This window comes from Lathamus discolor, chromosome 7, assembly GCF_037157495.1.
Source record: "Lathamus discolor isolate bLatDis1 chromosome 7, bLatDis1.hap1, whole genome shotgun sequence".
NCBI classification, from domain to species: domain Eukaryota; kingdom Metazoa; phylum Chordata; class Aves; order Psittaciformes; family Psittacidae; genus Lathamus; species Lathamus discolor.
The window spans coordinates 20,875,798-20,897,789 of record NC_088890.1 but is presented as its reverse complement, the minus strand read 5'-3'; the positions used below and the strand labels follow the sequence as shown (position 1 = coordinate 20,897,789).

The window sequence follows — 21,992 nt, the reverse complement described above, 5'->3', positions numbered from 1 at the left end:
TTTAAAGATTTTAACCTTTGTGATATACACTCTTATATTTATTTATATAACAGCCAAATGGACGGACAGTATGGACTAAAATGACGTACATATGTTTTTCTTTTCATAAAATGCCAACCATCTACAGCCTCTGCTTTGCCAGATACACAACTTCCACTACTTTCTTGCATGCCATAAGCTTCCAGACTGACAAAGATCTCCAAGTTATAAATCATTAATTGTTTTGAGCTAAAAATCTATGAATGGAACATCAAGCATAGCTTGTCTGTGTCCATAGGCAGGGAGAAACTTATAAAGGAAATTGTAACAAATCTGAGAGGCATTGAAGCTAATTCAGTTTCAGCTATACCAATAAACTAAAGCCTACCAGGACTCTCACTCTGGGCATCTTTGTTCTACTTGCATTATCAAACTCTCCTAGTCATAAAAACTGAGTGGCAATACCTAAATGGCCCATTGGAAATGGTCCGTGGCCCATGCTAAGTCCCAGAATATTGCTGGACAGTGTTTGCATGGCTCTTAGTCTCTTGAGCTAAAACTGAACCAGGGACAATTCTAAGAATTTAACCACTTACCAGTCCAGAGCCTGAGCCTGTACCCAAGTTACAGCACTTCTTAATTTCCTAGTATGGATCAAGCCTTTAAATTCAATTGGACTTCTATGAAACTAGGGAATATAATTGCTTTGGGGTTTTGTTTTGTTTGTCCTCAAATTCAACAAGATATTTAATTTTGTATCAGCCTTTTTTTTTTCCTCCTAATTTTGGCCCCACTTTCTTCCTCCAAGCTGACAATACCTGTAGTAGGTGCTCTTAGCTTTCAGAAAGCGAAGCATGCAACTCTGAAGATTATCAGCATCAGTGAGAATGTGAGTAAAGCTCTAGAACTCCCATAAGCCTCAGGGAACATGCTTTTCCTTTGTACATCGTTTTATTGAGCACTAATATAAAATCTACTAAACCATTTTTTCCCAAACTTGCACTTCATTTCAGTGCAATGAAATGCCAGAATTATCTGTGCAAAAAGAAACTGCACAGACGGAAAACTCTAAGATGTAAGTTACATTCTTGATACTCAGACAAACAAGTAAAATGATCAAATTCCAGTAATGCTCATGTAACATTTACCTATTTAGCTTTGTACCACATGAAAACAGAATAAATTTTGCTGCTTCGAAATCACACAAAAAAATGGCAATACTGTAGCAATCTGGAAAGTGCTTCCTATTGATCTCATCATCTACTCTGAGAACAGGTAACACATACTGGATACAATTAGCACCTCAGAATCACCCTAGCTTCAAGGGGCTAAAACAATCTTGTAGAAGGCTTGTAGAAGAAAACTGACTATTCCTCAGATAGACTGTAGAGCATCAAGGTGCATAAGGGAACTTGTTGTGAATAATGGCTCCTAGACAATGAAGGCAAGAAAATCCTGTGGGGTGGCAGTATCTCTTCCCAACACATCACTCATCTCTGCAGTAGATTTCCTTTTTTTCTTTTTCTCTCCAATTTAATTTCAGGAATGCTTCAGGAAGTCAGAAGATGCTTTCTTTGGGGAGCTCTGCAACAGTTTATATGAGCAACTTAAATTACCAAACAGCATCTTTCAGTATTTAGCCTGCATTGCCTTTCATTTCCATATTCATAGCTAAGTGAGCACTCTCACCATTTTGAACTCCAAAGAACTCCTTTCTCCCACAGTGTAACTGCCAGGTATAATTACTACATTCATTAGCCCTTCCTGGAGTAACTGTCAGGAAAAGCACAACCAAAGTGCATCAATTCCTTCTTCTTCCTTGCTTCTTTAATCTGCTTTACTTCCAGGACAATTAGAGTTTCTCCCTACTTGGTTTCTCCCCACTTTGTTTCTCCCCTTTACACTGGGTCTGTCACCTTATTCACCTCAAACTTTTTCCTCCCTTAATTCCTCCCTTCAAAATGCAGATTTGAGGAGGAGGGGGAGAGATTGTCCTACTGTTTCTCAGTTTTCATGCGTACCAATTTGTTGTGGGTTTGGGTTTTTTGTGGGGGGTTAAGGTTTTTTTAATACGTTCATTTTGACATAGGGAGCCTCATTGTAGAGTTATTTCAGCAGTGACAACAAAAGAGTTACTCTCCTGTCTAAGGGTCAAGCTTCAGCAGAAATTTAAAATTGCCACATGCTGCATAACATTGTGCTGTGCCTTCCTGTTAGTGCAGGGGGGAGGAGACAGGAATCCGCTGCACAGCCTGCGTCAGAGAATGTAGTCACACTACAGAGTATCAACCTTAGTGTATGTACAAGTTATTGTTATTTTAAACTTACCTCAGACTTCAGCAATACTCACTGTCTGTTCTCCTGTCCTTAGTGACAGGAAAGCTGTCACTTGTTGTTAGCATATCAGACAGTTCCTGTTCTCAAAGGAGTAATAAATAAAGCTAGATTTAAAAAACAGAGCAAACTTGGGCAGAGAAAGAACAATGAGTAGGAATGCCAAAATACAGTGAAAGACTGCGTTATGGCATTGTCAGCATATCTTAAACCAAGAAAAGCTGAAAAATCTCATAAGAGACCAGGCAGAAGAATTCAAAATCAAGAAGGTTCCAACAATAAATGTTAAACTTTGAGAAAGAAATTCAAGCATCTGTGTTTTTAAAGAATTTCCCTGAGGTTTTTTAATACCTTCTTTGGCAAAGATAAAAAGGGATAAATAAATAAAAACAACAGTCTCAGCAAATCTTCCCATTGCCTTACTTACAAATGTCCTTCAATTAATTAATTTCCTTTCCTGATATTCACTGTGGACAACTTCGTTACTTTTTCCCAGCTCCCTTCTCTGCTGGGCCTTCGAAGTCCCACGTTGACCTTAGATCCCCGTCTTAATCCACCACTGCATTTAATCTAATCATACTGAACACCAGTAGCCCTCTATTCAGATTAAAGATATTCTAATTATTTCCCAATATTTTAAAGCCAGAGCCTATCTTAATATCACACATTACTCCACCTACTCTGCACGAATTTTGTTGTATGGATATTTTTGTGTGTAAAGCAGCAAACCGCTGTTGATAATGGTTTTCTTTTTTAAAAACAGAATTGATAAAATCTACAGAAAGCAGTTTTCTGGGTTTTCATTTGATCTCTCACCTACTCAGAATTGGCACCCTGGTGACCCAGAAGAAGAATGGAAAGAAATGCACATGACTTCCCCATCCTCAGTATTACATCATGAAGGATGAAACAGCATATTGTGTACAGCTCAGAGGGCCGCTGGGCTGTGTGTGACTCTTCTCTTGCATAAAAAAATGCCTTTCTTAACAAAACCGTGACTCATTCAAAATTTGACAGATACCATATTCCAACGCACAGACCAGTGAAAACAACGATAGACCATTAGACACATCATTTCACAATAGGCTCAGCTCTGCGAACTCTGACATTAGCATCCAAAGGGGTTTTCTGTATAAATTAAAACATGCAGTTTATGTGAGAAAATATCTTTAATATTCTATTTTTGGATTAAGGTTTTCATTGCCAACCATTTTCAAGAAGACATGCCTAAAAGAAAATATCTTTCTTGGAGGAAAAATAGGCTCTTGACGGTGAAGTACTTCAAGCACTGTCATAAATTCCTGTCTATGCCCACTGTGCTGTAGTAACTATTTCTTCATTAGTAATCCTGATCTAAGAAAATAATTCCTCAAATGTCAGTACCTATGTCAGAAAGTAACTTGCATAACCTGACGTTTTATCCCATCTAGGCTGAGTAAAACCTAAAGCAGTGTGATAATTTCAAGAGTATATTTTATATGAGGTATAGGGGTATTTGATTGCTGTAAACCCCCCAAACTAAACAAGATCTTGTGAACATAATAAATATCTACCACACCCAGTTTAACCGGGTAAAGTTAGCCAGCCTGATCACATGAGGCAGACCCAAAGAACAAGTCTTTGGGCACTGCCCAAAGGAAACTGTGCGAGGAACCCTCTTGGGTCTCTTATTCATCATGCCATAATGTTCTTCTCTGCATCACAAAAACAATTAACCAGTTCAAGACAATTGGCAAGCTCACATCATAGTTAACACTCCAAGAAGCTTGCAAAACAGAACCAAGATCAATTGGCAAGCTAATCATAGAAAGAAAGCGTGGAATTTGCTTGCAATAGCATTTCTGAACTGTGAACATCCAAATAATTAAAAGAAAGAAAAGCTAGGAATTCCTAATTGAGCTTCCATAAGACTTTTGGAAATTATTTTGCATTGCCTTGATAAATACTTTAAAACCATTGTTACAAACCTGAACCTTTCAAAGTAATTCTTCAATGTTTGTTATTTCTTGTTTTAAATTCAGGAGCTGTTATTCTAAACTTTTGGATTACGGATTTTGAAACTTAGTTTGTAGTTAATTGTAAGAACTCATACTTCGCTGAGATCTTTACTAAAATAATCTATTCCAGGCCAGTTTAGCAATTCTGGCAACAGCTCTAGCGTAAATGTAAAAATAAAAGAAAGAAATCCAGGAAAATAAAGTTCTCTAATGATGCTTATTTTATTCAGAGAAGCAATTTAACGTGGAATCTTTTTGTTCTAAATAAAGCTTAAAGCTTCATCTTGTTTATCATCTCAAAACATCTTCAGCAACAGCTGGGAATTCTGAAAGTGAAAGCATATTTGCACACCTTCTGTTTCCACACTCTTTAAACCATATTCTAGACAAAACTCAAAATCCCACACCCTGCAATACACAGCCATTTGTCAAACACTTTTTCTGTTGACAGTTCCTATGGGATATGTAAAATAAATCGAACACTACCCTGCTTTTCTTAACAATTCTGATAATTTTTAAAATAAAATACACTAACATGCCTTGATGTACAAATGAGGCATCTCAGACATGCAGTTTAAGCGTAAATGATGGCATCCAGGAATGCTGATAGAGAAGAAGTACAGTAAAATCCCCACAGAACTTTAGTGACTCAGCGAAGCAAATCCACCCTCAGTGGTTAACTTCAGCAGGATCGAAGGAAGAGCTAAATCACTAGGGCAGTGCAAGAACTCTGTTTCAGATATACTACAAGCTAGAAAGCAACTAAATAAAGTTTTTTTTCCTGGTCTGGGAGGGAATGAGAACCTCAGCCTGTGGCCTCTTTAAAATTCCTCATGATTCCATTAAATACGGTCTGGAATAAGGTTAGAGAATACAGATAAAATTCTGTATAAATAAAGCAACCTTTTGCCTTCACGTACTTCTGTACTTGCTTATCTGTAGATTTCTCTGGGTGTAAGTGAAAATAAAATTTGGCTTTATATTTTTCTTTACATTCTTATGTAGGATTAGAAATGAGTTTAGCAATATACCACATAATAACATGTTTCTATTAAGTTTAAAAACGGAGAATCAGCATAAAATTTTGTAGCTGAAATACCACTGTAGTGAACAGTGAGCAGTAACTCCAAGTAAAACATATTCAAGATGAAACGATAAACTCTTCAATTTTATTTACTGTAGACATAAAAAGGCAGTACCTAAACCTATCAGGAGGAAATATGTACATTATGAAAGGCAGTAAATAGAAGTGGCCGCATTTTTCCACAAGCCCCCATATTAGATAGCACCACAAAGCACTAGGTCGAGGTAGCAAAACCTGTTTTTCTGACCACCCCTACTAGAAGATCTTGGTGTGAGTGTTAAAGCCTGTAATTAACATTTTTCTTTTCATAGTTCCTTTTTTTGGTGTAGCAGAGTGACTCTTTTGGTAGTCTGACATATGTTTCAAACCACCATGGCTGAGAACTGATTTCACAGAGGTATTAAAATATTCTCCTAGCTTAAATATTGAAAACTTACATCATTCTGTTCATATACAGACAGCAACCTAAGTTCAAAGCCTCTCAAACTTCAAAATTGCTACTACACAACCATGAATAGTTACAGCAGTTGCACAACATCACTGTTCAATAAATCTAAACAAACACACAAGTACTATGGAGTTATAATGAAATATTATAACATAAAATCCTATTTTATGCAACGCAGTGTAATCACATATTGTGTAAAAAGTTTAAGACAAGACCATAATTCTGGGCAGGGCTACTTTGTGCAAATACAAAATTCTCTTAAAAGTCATTTGTTCAAACTCAGAAAAAACACAGGACAGTGAGAAAACTTCCATCACTCTTACTTATTCTCTATGCCTGTTCTATGACAGCTGGAAGTGTTTGTATGAAAATAACGTATTGAGAATTTTAGAGACACACAGGTAAGTCAGAGGAATTGTTGCTGGAGGTCTCCTATAAAAGTACTATAGGATTCTTGTAAAAAGGAATCTAAAATACCTCACAATCAGACTTGTGATACAGAGGAAAGCCATGAGTCCCCATGGAGCTCATGAAATTCCAATAACGCATACAACAGCACAAAGTATAAAATTTTCCTGCAGTAATAGCTGTTATAAAGCCAAACCTAGAACACTCATCTAATTTGAAGGTCTGGAATAAACTAACGCCAACTGCAGTGTCTGTATCAAAATGTTAGTATTTCATTTAGAGCTAAAATATGTTAAGAAATTGATCACATAAATTCCAGAACAAAAGGCAGATAAACATACTACTCCTGTTACACTGGCATTTCTTAAAGACTTTACAGAATAATATGTAGGACTTTTGCTATAATATATATTCGTGATTATTTAATTTCAGGCATTTAGTTTCACTGAGCAAACAGCAATTCATGTAGAGTCAGACCCTGTATTTTCAGTATAAGAAAACCAAAGTAGTAAGGAACGAGAAGCAAGTGTGTACAGGACAGAATTTCTACGCTGCACATAGCTTGCAGACCTAACCCTACTGAAACAGCAGAACTGCCACTGACCTGGATGAAGCTGGCACTGGCACTGCTAGACTCTATGTATCTTCCAATAAACCATCATCATCTTTCTTTGATACCATGGAATGTTCTGTGTATTTTTCTGTTGGAATATTACCCAATATTTATTATACTGTTATCAGATGCTATATATAGCCTTTCAACATTACTGAGATAAGCCATTCTATAACATAGGGTTAATATATTACCTACACACACATATCCCCCACGACTACATACATAACCATATATACATGCTCATCTCAGCAGCCATCAAGCGTACCTGTGCCTGAATATACGTCCACAAAGCTACGTAAGCTTTGTGTTTTTTAATTTGCTAATTATCAACCAGCAGAGTAGACTTTGGGATTCATAGACTTGAATTCATAGACTTTGTCCTGAGTGTGCAGACCGCATGGCAAGGAGGTGATCTGCTTAGTCATGAGGGAAGAGGGTTGCTTATGCAAGTCCACTAAGCATCATCTGTGTGGCGATCCCAGAAATTCACAACCTGCCTTTTGAGGTAATTACCTATCTTCCCCTTTGTAAGCAGGATAATTTTCCTATTTGCAGTGAAATCTCGTGAAACTGCAAATTAAAACCAGCCTATATTTAGAGAATAAGGTGCTGCTTAAAAGTTTAGGGTTTTTTTTTTTTTTTTTTTTTTTTCTATAAGTTTGGGGATTTGGTGCCATACACTAACCTAACTTTTTGTAGCTGTTATGACACAGACTAGAATCTATTAACTTTGTAAGAACCTGTTACTGTTGTAAGCATAAATCAACACACAGACATTTTAAATTAAAAGTTTTGCATCAATCTCACTACTGCAGTGTGTCTGTCTTGTAAATCTGTAACTATATGTATTCTCATGCCATAGATCATGTAGTATTATGGATAGGTACAACTTTTTCATCTGAGTGAGTAACAAGACGGCCCCAGTCTTGACTAGGCTGATGGGTACTACTGCAACACAGGTAATTAAAAATATCTATATAGTTCATGTATCATGAATTTTAATTAGAGAATGATGTAATTCTTTAGTTCAGTTCTATAGAGTGGTTTAGGAGAGGACAAACAGGCCAAGAAATATAATGGCAGGTGTGGGTGGAGTGGGAGGAAAATGTGAACCTCATCAAATTGGCTTAAGGTCTGCAAGAATTCTTAGATATGAAGACTGCAGAATAGACCTTGCCGCTGCTTTCCCCCTACCTCCAAACTAAAAGAATAAAAGCCTACAGTAGGTTTAGTTGTATATTTCACAGAATCACAGAATGGTCTGGGTTGGAAAGGACCTTAAGATCAACTAGTTCAGACCCCTGCCATGCGCAGGGTCACCTCACACTAGTATGTTTCTAGGTTTTCTCTTTAAGAAAGCCTTGGCTTAACCTCTGCAGCAGCTCAGGTGGTGTGGGCTCTGCTCCACCTGCAGATCCAGCTCAGTGCCAATCCCTGCCTGAGTGCATGAGCTTTGCCAGAAAAGGGGCAGGATCACACGGGTAACCATGAAGAGCTGTTACTGTACATATCTTTACATGAGCTGGGCACCGTGGTACATTCAGCAACATGACAGACTTTTTTCCCCTCCGCTTTAATAACAAAGAATAAATATAAGCAAGTATTTGCCTTGTGGTGTGAGAAGAGCCGACAACTTTGTACTAACAGGCAAAAGAGAAGTCCGTATTGCAGTAGAAGACCTGATGCTGAAGTAGAAATGTAGTCTTTCCTATGGCTGCCACATCTATTTTCTCCTTCATGTCTCCTTATGCCTGCAAGATGTGAAAGCATCCCAAGCCCCACTCACCACAGGTGCTAGTAGTAGGGTGACAATTTGCACCTGCACTTTCTACATGCTTTGACACTGGAACCTGACAGAAAATACAACTGAAAAAAGATGGACTGTCCTTCGTTTAAAAAAACCCCAAAAACAAAACAGGTGTGTGTGTGTGAATAGACAAAAGAAATGTAAGAGCGTTACCGCTGAATGTAGGACTCCATTTACATTCCCCAGTCCTGGGATCTAAATATCTGACAACCAAATCTTACGGCTCTTTCATTGCTCATTCTGCCTTGGAAAGGCCTCCAAAACAAAACAAAAATAAAAGGGGGGGGGGAGGGGACAGGGGTGATGGGGAGATTTTTTCCAGGTGATCTGTAAGAGTTAAATGAAAACCTTAAAACCAGACCAGTTAATGGAAACCCCAACTTTTTCTTGTGGCATGGGCATGTAGGACCTGAGTTTACAACAATGTTCTCTTGCTTTGGATTATTTCTAACTTTTTCTTTTGTTAGATCACAAAAAGTTAAATGATATAAAAAGAACATTTGATACGAAATAGGTATACTTATAGATTGGGTATGAGAAATAGATCCCTGCTGTTAAAGAAATACAGAGCATTGTGGAAATACAGCATGGAATAATTAGCACTCTCATGCAGCATCACGCTAAATTCAATAAGCCTATAAGTGATTAATAAATAAAACTAATAGGAATAACTAATGGGAAGGATTGTATCCATAACTTCAAAAGAACCTAGCATGGGGAGTTTCTAATTGCGTTTTAATTTTGCTTGAGTAATTGCACTGGAAACTGTTTTACTGCATGCCAGAGGAGAATCCAGAAATAATCCTTGTGACAAAAGCTAGTAAAAGAAACTCAAATTTTGAATATCATATGTGCACAACAAGCAATTTACAATTAGGCTATCAAAAACTGGCTAGAAAATATATTCAACACCAATCTTAACAGATTATATGTTAAAAAATAAAACCAAAAGAGAGCCTCAGCAACCAAGGTGGGGAAAAAATCATTAAGTATACTTTCATTATTTAGTCCAGCTTTGTTAAAGGCATTTTTTTTGTCCTACTTTTAAGCTTTTCCTTGTTTTTACACTATAACTTTCTGTGAAATTCATTTAATTAGCCACTTGTATAAGTAGAAAAATTGTACTGAGATTAATTGAAGCTGAGCCTAAATTTATGTTATTGACTTTGAATTGGACATCTGGTTGTTTCAAAAAGCTCACAGAAGAGTCAGATTTAGAGGCAATGTTGAGAGCGGGTGTTTTTATCAGTGCCATAAGGAAGGTTAAAAAGCACAGCTCCAATATTCTTCAATTAAATTCTAACATTTTGCCACCTTCATTCTTAGCGGTAATTGAATTTGCATTGAATGCTGGTGTTTAACAAATTATATTACCCAGGAATTTGACATTTGAGGCATTTCTAAGAAATACATCCTCTCTTAAGGCTGTTTAGAAGTATATAATCTCTGAACCACTAAGAGTTAATAGCTGTTTTATGAGACCAATGCCTAAGAATATCCAAATTCAAAAGCGACCTGTGTAAATATACCTTTAAATTGTATTTCTTATTGGTTATCATTCAAAGTCCATGCCAACTATTTTTTCAGCTGTGTGTCCCCTTGACAAGTCCATGCTTATACCACATGACTGAACACACTGCTGAGTGATTTCTTATAATCTCATAATTAAATCTCTAAGCAATTTTTGCAGCAAGTTTTTTTTCTGTGACAGCCGAAGAGAATAATGATGTCAAACACACGACTTCATGCAGCAAATTCTGATATTAATGGGAGCACAACATATGAAATTTCTTTCTAAAGGAGGGCACCGAGTATCATGTGTCAGTGTCCTGGGTTCAGCTTAAACCGTGACACAGTTACTTGGTGTACACTGGGAGTTTTTAGTTAACTAGTAACAAATCATAGTAACCTGTTAAAAGGCAAATTACTGATTAAATTATGGACTAATTGGTACCAGATTTATGTTCATTTTTTAATGGCACATTCCAGTCATGTTCTAGAGCAAAAGCTTGTCAGAGATGGGGCAGCAGGTCACAAATACAAGGCTAGCACACAGCCCTAGATATCTCAAGGATAATTATAATTGGTCCTTCTGATTTAAAGGAATCTAGACTCCGCAGCGCACGAAGAAATTGATAAGTTCCTGGGCTTTTCATCAGAATAAATACGAGTCTTACACCACCGACATTAATAAACACATCACTGTTAAGTCAGCGCTGTATTGTCATGTCCTGGGCTTTTCATCAGAATAAATACGAGTCTTACATCACTGATATTAATAAATACATCATTGTTAAGTCAGCGCTGTGTTGTCGTGTGTACACAGTGCCCCAAAGTTACAACACCACAGGAACTTGCACTCTCCAGTTGTAGAATACCCTGGAGAGAAATGACACCAAGAAGATTACAAAATGCTCCTGCAAACCTGAGGCATGCCATCAAGACATAATATATTTCAACATAGCATCTCGGTTGTTGCAGGCTCAGAAAGGCTCCCCGGCTTTCTGCGGTTGAGAAATTTAAGGGGGGAAAACCAAAAAGATGGCTGTTCATTCATTGAGCGAGCCAGGTGAGCACCAGCTCACCCTCTCCGCTCCTTCCCCGGAGTGCAGCAGGAACGGGCGCCCCGCGGTGTGCCCCGAGTACATCCCTCCATCCCCGCCGCCTCCACCTCGGAGGGAGGTTATTCACCCGCTCCGCCGGTCGCAGCACCCCGCTCCCCTCCCGAGGCTCGTTCCCTGCCCGACTGCAGCACCATGGACACAGCGCCCGGCTCCCGTCGCTCGGGGGAGGCCGCCGGGCCGGGCCGGGCCGGGCCGGGCAGCGCCGCGGGGTGCACCTGGAGTCCGGGCCGCGGGGTCCCCCCGCCGCCCCGTTGACGCCCGCGGCGGGGCAGCCCCGGCCGCTCTCCCCGCCCACACGGCCGCCGGCAGCCCGCGTCCCCCAGGGCCGTGCCCCGCACACCCCGGTTATCCCCGCTGCTCCGGTAAGAGCGCCCTAAGCCCGCACCCTTCCGTCCCGCCGCTGCGAGCATCCACGGCACCACAACCTCTTACCCGGCCCGGGGCGCAGCTCCCGGCCGCGCACGCTCCCCCTCACCGCCGGCAGCCCCGCCGAGCTCCGCCACCCCTCTCCAGCCGGAGGCGCCCCTCACGATGCCCCGTGCCCACCTCTCCACGTCTCCCTCAGCGCGGGGCTCCGCCCGCGCCTCAGCTGCCCGCTCACCTCCGGGGAAGGTCCCCCGCAGCCCGCACTGCCCGGCCGCTGTCAAGTCTCAGCGAGGGAAACTGTTCCCTTCCAGGGGGATAAACTCCCCCGCTCGGCCCGTCCTACCGGGCAGGCACCGCCCCCGCCGCCCGGCGCCGCCTCCTCCGCCCCACGCGGCCGGCGCTGAGGGGCGAGCCGCCGGGGGGAGCGGGGCTCGGGGGGCGCGCCGCGGGGCGGGGCGGGGGCTGTGGTAACCGCGCTGAGGAGCCCGGGCTGAGGTACGGGCGGCGGCCGCGGGGTATGGCACCGAGAGGGACGGGGCGAAGCTGGCCCCGGAGCGCGACCCTGAGGAGGAGGAGGAGGATAAGGATAAGGACGAGGACGAGGCGGCTGCGCTGCTCCTGCCTCTCCTCCTCACACCGCGACCGTTCGCCAGAGCCACTTCCCTCCGGGTCCGTGCTCGCTGAGCGACACCGCAGGAGTGTACCTGAGGGCAGCCCGCGGGCCGCCGAGCGGGTCTGGAATTTGATCTCTGCTCTCTGTGATCTCCTGTAACTGAAAATACAGTGTTTTCTTCCGGCTGCTAACTGCTTTCCTTTTGCATTCCCGTTCTCCAGCTAACTCCTCTGCGCTGCCTGTAGTTGGCTTGGTCACCTCACGGCAGTTTGTACCCCACTATGGCAGGAGTAAAGGCTTGTCTGAAAAGATTCTTAGCAGTGACAGAGGTAAATGGCATTTATTTTTCCCTTCACTTTCTTATAGCTACAGATTGCCTCCCCCACCACCATTATCCCCCCTTCCCTCCTCCCTCCAGGAATGCAGAGAGAAATGGTACAGGCAGAGCTCGGTAAGGCTCAGTGGAGAGCAAGTTCCAACAAGCATGTAGCCTCCCTCTATTTCACCTCTGAATCTCTTAAAAAGAAGTTAGATGTGGAAAAAAAAGTCATAAGATCAACAGGCTTTAGGGAGTCATCTTGTAAGCTGAGATGCCCCAGGATATAACAGTTTATCTTTAAAAACTGTTGATCTCTTGGACATCACTGGGAGATTCAGAGGATCCGAACTTCGCCTCATTATCACTCTTAGTCATCAAGCATTTTGAAAGAGAGCCTACATTTGCCTCATTATTTGTATACTGAAGGCAATTTATAGATTAGAGTTGAATACGTCAAAATACCTGCTCTACTTATAGATACTAACATCGCCTACAGCTTTTTGTTTATGAGAACAGCCTTTCTGTCTGTAGAGGCTTGAAGCCTCGTGCTAATTTTGTTGAGAATTAACTGTCTATTTGTATAGGCTTGAAGTGTTACTTCTGCCTTGACATATCAAGGGTTGGGTTGGTTTTTTAATCCATGCTTTTCCCCCCATCCAAAATTTTTAGCCTGGAAATCCTTTGTAAACTGTTTGTTTGTTTGTTTAGCATACATCAGTAATACCTGTTCAGTAATACCCTGGCTCAGAATTAGGAGCCAGGTACTAGAAACAAGTAAAACAAAACCTCAGAATTAGCACGAGATGCTATGGATGAATAAACAGGCAAATGTGAGTGAAATAATCTAACAACAGCGCAGGGTTAAATACCAAAATTATGACTATTTCTAATCATTTTACAGCGATGCCTCAGGTAAAGTTTTAGTACAAGGTTAAAAGAAGAAGGATCTTAGCTGGACACCTCCACAGAATCCGGATTTAACTCTGCGGAGAACAGAAACAACGCTGTTCTCTGTGCAAACTGCTGGGGATATACCCGTTTAGTTTCAGTGTCTGACTAATAGAGGAGCCCTCCCAAAAATCTGGGCTTTCACATGCAAATTTTTTAAAACTCCATGAAACTGGGAGCATTCCAAAACCTAACATACATTAATGAATACCTGGCTGCGACTATAAACTCATACTTTGAGTCTAGACTCAAAATAAGTTCAGAAGTAAAGCAGAAATGCAAAGCATAGTTTAGATTTTAATTAAATTGCAAATAGGGATATATCAATCAGTGAAGAGAAATCAGCCAAACAGAGCTTTCAGAGAAGTATTACAAATACCATATAATTTTATTTGTTCTAAGCATTATATTCCCTTAGCAAGTTCATCCTTTGAACGGAACTCATAAAATACAAAGCAGAAACAGTAATTTTGACATATATACAAAAGCAGAAACAGTAATTTTGACATATATACAAATTAGATTTTGTAAATATATGTTTTAACAGATTGAGATAGAAAAGGAAAAATTACATTGATTTCCTGCTTGACATGGATTTTTAGGTGATATTTGGTACCTCATTAAATGTCTCTTTTAGAAAGACAGCTAATCTTAATTTGAAGAATTAAGAGATGAAGAACCCATAAATTTTCTTCAGAAGTTAAAAATGTGCCTTATTATAGCTTGCGTTAATCTGGTTTTCTGTATTAACAAAGAGTGGGTGGGTTTTCACACATGGAACACAGAAAGCCAATCATTTCATATTGGTAAAGAAATAAAATAGGCTACAAATATATTATCTATTCTAGAATTAATTCTAGAGTTTCATTACACAGTATTGAAATGGTGATAATAAAGAAATTATTAATTTCTCATACAGCTTTTGTTTGCATTATTTCACTGCCTGGTTCTGAATTATGCAGAATTTCTCACCTACTTATCTGAGAGAATTCCTAAGTTTGACTGAGATCTTTAAGCGTTATAAAACAACAATGAAATGTCAGGCTCAGGCCTTCCTGAGCCTCTAGCAATTCTTCCCTAAATTCAAAGACAAGCAGAAGGGCCTCTAAGCATCAGTTCTAGTTTTAAAATTAGAGGATAACTTGTTTTCACAGAAGATTAGTTATACTTGGGGGTTTTTATTGGCTATAAAATCCTTATTTATCTCTTTCCGTGTAAAAGCATCACATTTTACATTACTTTTAATAATTCAGTTTTTCATGGTAAGTCTTTTTGAAGAGTTTGCTGCCTCTGAAAAAAAAACCCAAACTTATTTCTACATACACTTATTAGTATTTATTATTAATTTCAATTATTCAGAAAATTTGAAGCAGGTTATATTGAATCGTATGGCAAAAACAGTCTCACTGAAATGAGAAAGGATACATTGTGGAATCTCAAGGTGGATAAGGGTACTAGTATGGGCCATAAAATCTCCCTTAAATTTCTGTGCAACAGGTTCTAAGTGTGCTAGGTAGGGTTTTATGGTTTGATCTGAGGTTAGAACAATCAATATATCAGAGTCTGTGATACTGTGATTTTTAAGACTGACTTGAGAAGGATAGAAATCGTAAAAGCATATAGAGGTGAAAGATTTATGCCTCCTCCTCGCTTTGCGAAAATATGCTAGTTCCAACTTTTGCTTAGTTATTTTGATGTTTCTACTGTGTCTATGCTCCAAGTCTCTAGGTGCATTGCAGAGGTTTAAAATCACAAATCACACAGCATGTCCCATCTCAGTATTCTGGATGGAAAGAAAAAGTATCTAGCCAAACCTAACATCTAGAGGGCAATCTCATGCACTAGCATGAGACTATCAGTGTGACTGTAAATCCAGCAGTCAGAAGAACAAGTTTGGATTGTGGAAATTGCATTGCTTTAAAGAAAGGGAGTTTAAGTAAACTATAATGCTATTACATTGCTGCCTTTTTTTAAAGTAATTGTGTATTTTCTCTTGGGTTTTGTAGTTTTTAGATTTATGTATCTTGTGGTCTTTTATTAGTAACAAGAACTTTGTCTTAGCATATCTTATTCTGTCTCTATTGGCAGGTTCGTTCTGGGAAGATATGTTTGTAAAAGGTATTTTTTAATATTCCACCATACTTCTGTGTTCAATTTTCACATTCTCTATATACATAATTTTACTTGAAGGAAATCAGAAATTTAAACTGTTGGTGGCATTTTATACATGTATGTAGCAAAACCTATAGTATAAACCACATTTCCTGAAGTGATGGCAGAGATCTGTCCCTTGGTATGATTCCAAACTCTTTGGAGATTGCACTCCAGTATTGTTATACTGCATTTAGCATGCTGTGCCTTGGATCCAGCAAAACTGATAGGACTAGGCATAATACAGATTTTTCATAGATAACTGTAGAGCGGGTCAAAACAAGAACCCTGTCAACTAAACATAATCCCCTTTTCCCCAAACTTCGAGGCTTAGATAAAAAGAGAACAAAATCCAATCATGCCTGCTTTTTTTAAGTTCAGTAAAGCCATGATCATACCAGGCTGCCTACCTCTAATTATAATGGGTTTTATCCTTCAGTTTTGGCTCAAGGATATCCCAAATTCTTAACTTCATTGATTTCGTACTGTCTTGAAGAGAATAACTTCCCCTCTAGGATTGTCTGGTTCTTCTGTGATTGGATATTACCTTCATGTGCTAGTCCCATTCTGATCAAACAGGTCCAAATTGCATATTGATCACAGGTAGCAGACAAAAGAATATACAGGAATGAAGAGCTCAAGTATATACTGCTATCTGTCAGATTTGTTAATCCATCTGAAATTTATTTCTGAAGGAAAAACTTTAAAGCGACCGAAAGTTTATGACCATTTTGAGTCTTATTTAAAGACAGTTTATCCTGATTTCTCGGGTGATTAAGTTCAAACAGATTTATGAATGTGGCTTGCTCAACTTCATAATGTCAGATTTCTACAACAGTACATGCATAGACATCTTAAATTAGTAGCTGATGCAACCAAGACTTAGAGTTGTGCTAATATGAGATAGGAAGGAGGTGGCTGCTCTTGTGGTTAAAGCATGGGACTAGCTGCTGAGAGGTCTAGGTTCTATTCCTGGTTGTGTCACTGACTTCCTGTGGGTCACTAAGCCACTTAGCTGTGTCTCTTTTACTTGTGTATAGAATGGAAGTAATGCTTACATTGCCAAAGCACCATGAGGCTGAACTTGTTAGTGTTCACACACTTAATTTTAGGCTCACAAAAGGACTTGTGTATAACTGTATCAGCAGGTCAAAACCTATATTCCTAATGTAATTCCTTTCATGTAATTTGCTATGTCTTTCTCACACAGCAACTCGTTGATTCCAGTAAAGACTAAAAACTCAAAAGTGCAAAGTTTAAATTAGAGCATCTAGAGAACTTTGCTTCCAGGTTCCGATCAAACATTTGCTCATGGAGAAAATGGAGTTATCTTTGTAAGAATGTGAGAAAGGTAGTTTTGTGATGTTTACTCCCCCATAATTGTTAAAAAAGAATTAATTCTCTCCCCATGCCATTGTTTCTTTTGGAGGATTGTGTGAAGATCTCTTGTTACTTCCATTTCCTATAACCTTTGTCCTGCTTTATAGTTTTTATACATTGTTGTGATGGGATTAATTTGAAATACTATTTTTAAAATCCCTGCTTTTTACATATTTTACCCTAATCTCCAGGGTGCTCTAGATAGATATAGGAAATAGTGTTGGTCAACTAATTCTGTAGAAAAGCAGTAGTAGTATACACTGCAGCTGCTAAACCCCAGTGAAAGGCACAGGATCTCCGGGTATCCTGCCTAGCCCTAAGGATTAGTTTCTCAGCAATTCAGTCACAGTGGCATGGATCTCAAATTCATGTTATTTCTATTTTATTTCTATTGCAGAGGGGGAACTCTGGAAGGTTTTAAACCAAGGAGATTAATGTTATCTTTCAAATGTCTGGTAAATTAGGTTCATATATTTAGAGTCATAGTATAAGTTGAGTTGGATGGGACCTTCAAAGCTCATCTAGTCCAAACCCCTGCAGTGGGCAGGGACATCTTCAACTAGAGTAGGTTGCCCAGAATCAAATCCAGCCTGGCCTTGAATGTCTCCAGGGATGGTGCATCTACCACCTGTCTGGGCAATCTGTGCCAGGATTTTACTACCCTCATTGTAAACAACTTTGCCTCACAGCCAGCCTGAATCTCCCTCTTTTAGTTTAAAACCATAACCCCTCGTTCAATTGCAACAGGCCCTGCTGAGAAGTCTCTCCCCATTTTTCTTATGGGCCCACCTTTTTTTTTTACTTGCACATATTTACAAGCACTTTAAATATTTTATAATTCTTTAGGACAGATATAGCTGTTACAGGCTGAAGAAAAATTAGCTGGCATTCAGATGATGCTATAGATTTAATTATGAAATACCTTCATTAATCTTTGCGGCAGATCGGTTACATGGCTTTCAGTAACGAGCTAAGACTAAATAAAGCAGTTGGACTGCTAAAACCCTTTTTGTCTTTGTATCTATTTTTTATTATAATGTTATATAATTAACATATATTTTTATAATACTACACATCCTAAACTAATGTCATTTGAGGAATGTTCTGAAAGAATCACCAGGAGCAGTGGCGTAACAATGACATGGAAGCATTCCTTCTTTACATCTCACAAACTGTATTGCTTCCTTTCCATGGAAGTTGTGACCACTGAGGTACACCCCAACAAAATGCACACAAAACTCTTGACTTCTATACCTGCATTCACAGGTAGCTGTGTGAGACTACTGACAGCAGCACAGTGAAAAAGTACATAAATATTTGTAGTGTTAGGGCATAATATTTTTCAAATGCTGTTTTGTGTAAAAGTACACAGATGCTGAACTCAGAGGCCTCAGATGACAGTTTCTACTGCGTAAACAGTATCTGCTTACTCTGTGATTAAATCTTCATCATAAAAATGTTCTGCCAACATGCATGGAATTTTGCTGGGCAGAGAAGCAGTAGCTTTAATCCTTACTGACTGTTGAATTTTGTTTTGCAGAAGCACAAGGAAATAAAATATGGTCAGGCAATACAGCTTGAAATAGCTGTTATTTTAAAGTCAACGTGCTTCATTCATGCAAATAGTTCCATTGGTTTGTAGGCTGCCCTTCTGAACTGACTCTTGTTAGTCTTTCAAGTAAATCATTATTTTGATCTATGATCTTAAAACTCTTAAAAAATAAAGTTAATAACTGGCTTTTAGTCTGTGCTAGCCATTAGAGGATGCCAGGTAATGTTAGGAGTGAATCAGGGGCTATTTTGGGAGAAAAATATTACAATAATTTGCAGGAAATAACCTTTTTGTTCCAAAACAGCTGTCATTGAACACTATTATATCTACAACAATTAAAATTATCTTTGGTAACTTTTAGTATTTGGCATTGCTCCATTATTGTTCACTTAAATATTTTTCAAGTATGTTAGGACTTCTGCCCACTGTGTGCTCCAAACCCTCCATTATCAATACAGAAGCTCTCTAACTTTTGTCACATTGTTGCTTCTCATGGCAGGACATGTGATCTCTTCTGGGCAGATTCTTTGCCATTCTATAGAACAGCAACAGGACTTCTACAGAGCACTGATGACTCAACATTTATAGTCGAGAATTTGCTTTTTAATATGAAGTGTTGAATGCCAAAAGAAAAAAAAAATTAAAAAGAATGTGCTAGCTAACATATAAAGTGAATTAGGAAACGTGCAAACATCCTGGTGAATTTAAATAGCTGGTTGGATCAGAACTGGAGGAAAAATAACACTGGGTCAGGAACAAAACACAAAGCAGGCAGAAACCTTGTATTTCTAATTTAGGTTCTAAATACTCACCGCTAAAAAATTCTGTGTTACAAAATGGAATTGATTAAAAAAGGCAGGTTATGGGAGTGCTGCTCGTTGATGGTTTTAATAGGCTTCAAATAGTAATTCAGAATATTTCCAGTGCTGAGACTTCTTGTTCACTCCGATCATAAGTAGTGACATAGTTTGTGAACTGTTCTTCAGAATGAAATCTGTATTATTTGTTTTGTAATAGCACTTGTGGGTCCTACTCACAGCTTTGAGTCCTCAGGATTAGCAGAGCAGAACTGAAAGGGTATGCTTTTCAGAGTCCTACGTTATATGTGTGTAACACATAGTAATGTTTCATTAATAGCACATTTGCGTACTGTGATATGCTTACCTGCATTTGTGTCACTATAAGATACTACAGAAGCATCCCTTCAATGGAACATGTATCAGGTGCCATCAAACTGATTTTTCTAGTAAGATTTTACTCTACAAACTTAATTATTTGCATTTTCTTACCCTATTCATTGTTGTGTTTGCAAAAAAATGGGAACTGGCAGATGACATTGTGCCAATTTTGGGTATTTGAGTTTGATATATACTATCAAATAATAAAACGTAGCAGTTTAGTACACTGTGGACTACAGCCTGGCAATCCACTGTTGTTTCAGTGAACTAAAGTAGACTGAATCTGAGCTCTCATACTTGCTGTTGAATATCTGCATTTGGGCTGGATCACCTCTTTGTGTGTTTGCTTCTGTGGACCTTTCATTGAGCTGTGTACGGTTCTTTGGTCCAGCAGCTGAACCTGAAGCAGTAAACTAAAGCAGCTGAACCGAAGTACAGAAAATAGAAGTAAAACAGTACAATAGAAAATCTGATCAAATTGGAAAGCTGTAATTTAAATTGATTTTGTATTTCACTTATTCCAGCTCAGATATGCTTGGTTATAAAGCATCCACATATAAAAAGGAATTTGTGTTGTGTGGAGTTAGGCTCTGCTATTTTTTTCTCTAAATAGACATTATAGGCAATTCAACTTGTATTATAAATCACTAAAAACCTATTCTTTTTAATGATAACATACAGATAATAAAGTGTATCAGAAAGCAGAATTTTCTTACCATAGCCCCTCTCCTTAGAGTGTAACAGTACAAACTGAGTCATAATTAAAGTCACATTTTCAGTAACAGCTGGTTTTCCATAATTTGTTTTGTCAATAATCATTTACACGTCTTCAAATGACCACAGAGTGAGCAAACATCATTTGAAATGGGAGGGAAAAAAACTGACAGCTACTTCTTCCAGATGGGCCACAAAAGTGTCAGTTCACTGGGGAATAGCCCTCATAATTTCACCCCTAGAAATAGATGGAGAGACACTGACAGAGTGTGGAATTGGCAACAAAAATGGGTTTTGGGGAAAAAACGGCTTGTTTGTACACTGCGACTTGGACAGCTTTGTCCTTTTCGCTGGCAGGATAGAACTACTTATCAAATTGTGCATGTATATAAGTGAAAAGCATAACAATAAACGTTCAAGATGTGAAAAGCAAAACTTCAGATTTCATATTCTGTATCGTCATGCTAGATGCAGAGGTGGGGGGTTGTATGGTTTCATCTTTCGTTGTGATTATTGGGAGAAAAAAACAGAAAAATTACTTTTATCTCTAGATATATGTCCAGAAGATTACTATAGTGTTCTTGCTTGTGAGAATGTAGTCTATGCCTCAGAATTAAGTTATTAAAACTGCTAATTTAGCTCAGAACACAGAAGTGATTTAGGGTAACTGCTCTCACATATGGCAGCAAACTCTTTCCATTCTATCTTTTCTGTCTCCAGTTTCCTGTTTACTCATCATGCAGCTCCAGCCTCTATCTGGAGCTTCTTTTCAGGAGTTCTTTACTTGTGAGTGTACCTTTTTTGGGGTTGGAAACCCCAGCTCCATTTGTACAGGTTTTTACCTCAGCTTTTTTGTTATATAGTATTCCCATTTTTGAAATTGTATGGTGTGATCTCTTATGGTCTGACCCATTTATAAGGTCAGGTTTTTAAATGTTCTCAAGCCTTTCTTTAAATTAAAGTTTCTACTTCTGAGAAGCAGTCCTTGTTCAAATATATGCATTTCTCTTACTGGCAGTAGTTTCTGAAACAGGCAGCAGTAGATCTTATTTCCCAGTTATGTTCTTTTGCTTCCCTAACGCTCTGAAACCACTTAAACTGAGAAAATAACAACTTCCAGTACCCAGGTGAAATTAGGACTGTGGAAAAGAAACCTAGCCAATCTGCTATGGATTTGAGGGAATGACAGCAAAGGTATAAGTTAAATTCCCCTCTTTCTGACTGCATTATCTTTCTGTCTTTTAAGAATTATTATCAAAATATTTCATATTCGGGTTTCTAGGAGATCTGGTAGTGTTATTCATAGGACTGTATTTGTGTATATTCCTTCACACATCAAAAATCAATTTTATAGTTATTTATTCTCAACATTTTCAGTAGTGCTGACTTCCAGCTACACTTTTACTCTACACTTTTATACTCTACACTTTTATACTATACACTTTCACACTGTACTGCTTTTCCACATGTCAGT

The 21,992-nt window shown here is 38.9% G+C and overlaps 1 protein-coding gene and 1 long non-coding RNA gene across 10 annotated transcripts in view; one reads left to right on the top strand and one right to left on the bottom strand.

The window, feature by feature from the left end:
* PPARG (peroxisome proliferator activated receptor gamma) overlaps positions 1 to 12,006 on the bottom strand; it is a 58,043-nt gene extending 46,037 nt beyond the window's left edge. Inside the window, exons 1-2 of one of the 3 annotated variants that reach the window (XM_065687092.1) lie at positions 11,899 to 11,984; positions 6,855 to 6,951 (exon numbers count right to left, since the gene is read on the bottom strand). The gene's annotated coding sequence lies outside the window, so the exon portion shown is untranslated. Of the gene's footprint in view, positions 1 to 6,854; positions 6,952 to 11,843 lie in introns of all 3 variants that reach the window. The other 2 variants (XM_065687091.1, XM_065687093.1) reach the window with 2 other exon arrangements.
* Positions 12,007 to 12,129: 123 nt separating this feature from the next.
* LOC136018405 (uncharacterized) overlaps positions 12,130 to 21,992 on the top strand; it is a 63,551-nt gene continuing 53,688 nt past the window's right edge. For 3 of the 7 annotated variants that reach the window (XR_010614390.1, XR_010614387.1, XR_010614388.1), the window contains exons 1-3: positions 12,130 to 12,396; positions 12,498 to 12,605; positions 15,632 to 15,661. This is a non-coding gene — a long non-coding RNA (uncharacterized LOC136018405). The remainder of the gene's footprint in view (positions 12,397 to 12,497; positions 12,606 to 15,631; positions 15,662 to 21,992) is intronic. The other 4 variants (XR_010614392.1, XR_010614389.1, XR_010614391.1 and 1 more) reach the window with 3 other exon arrangements.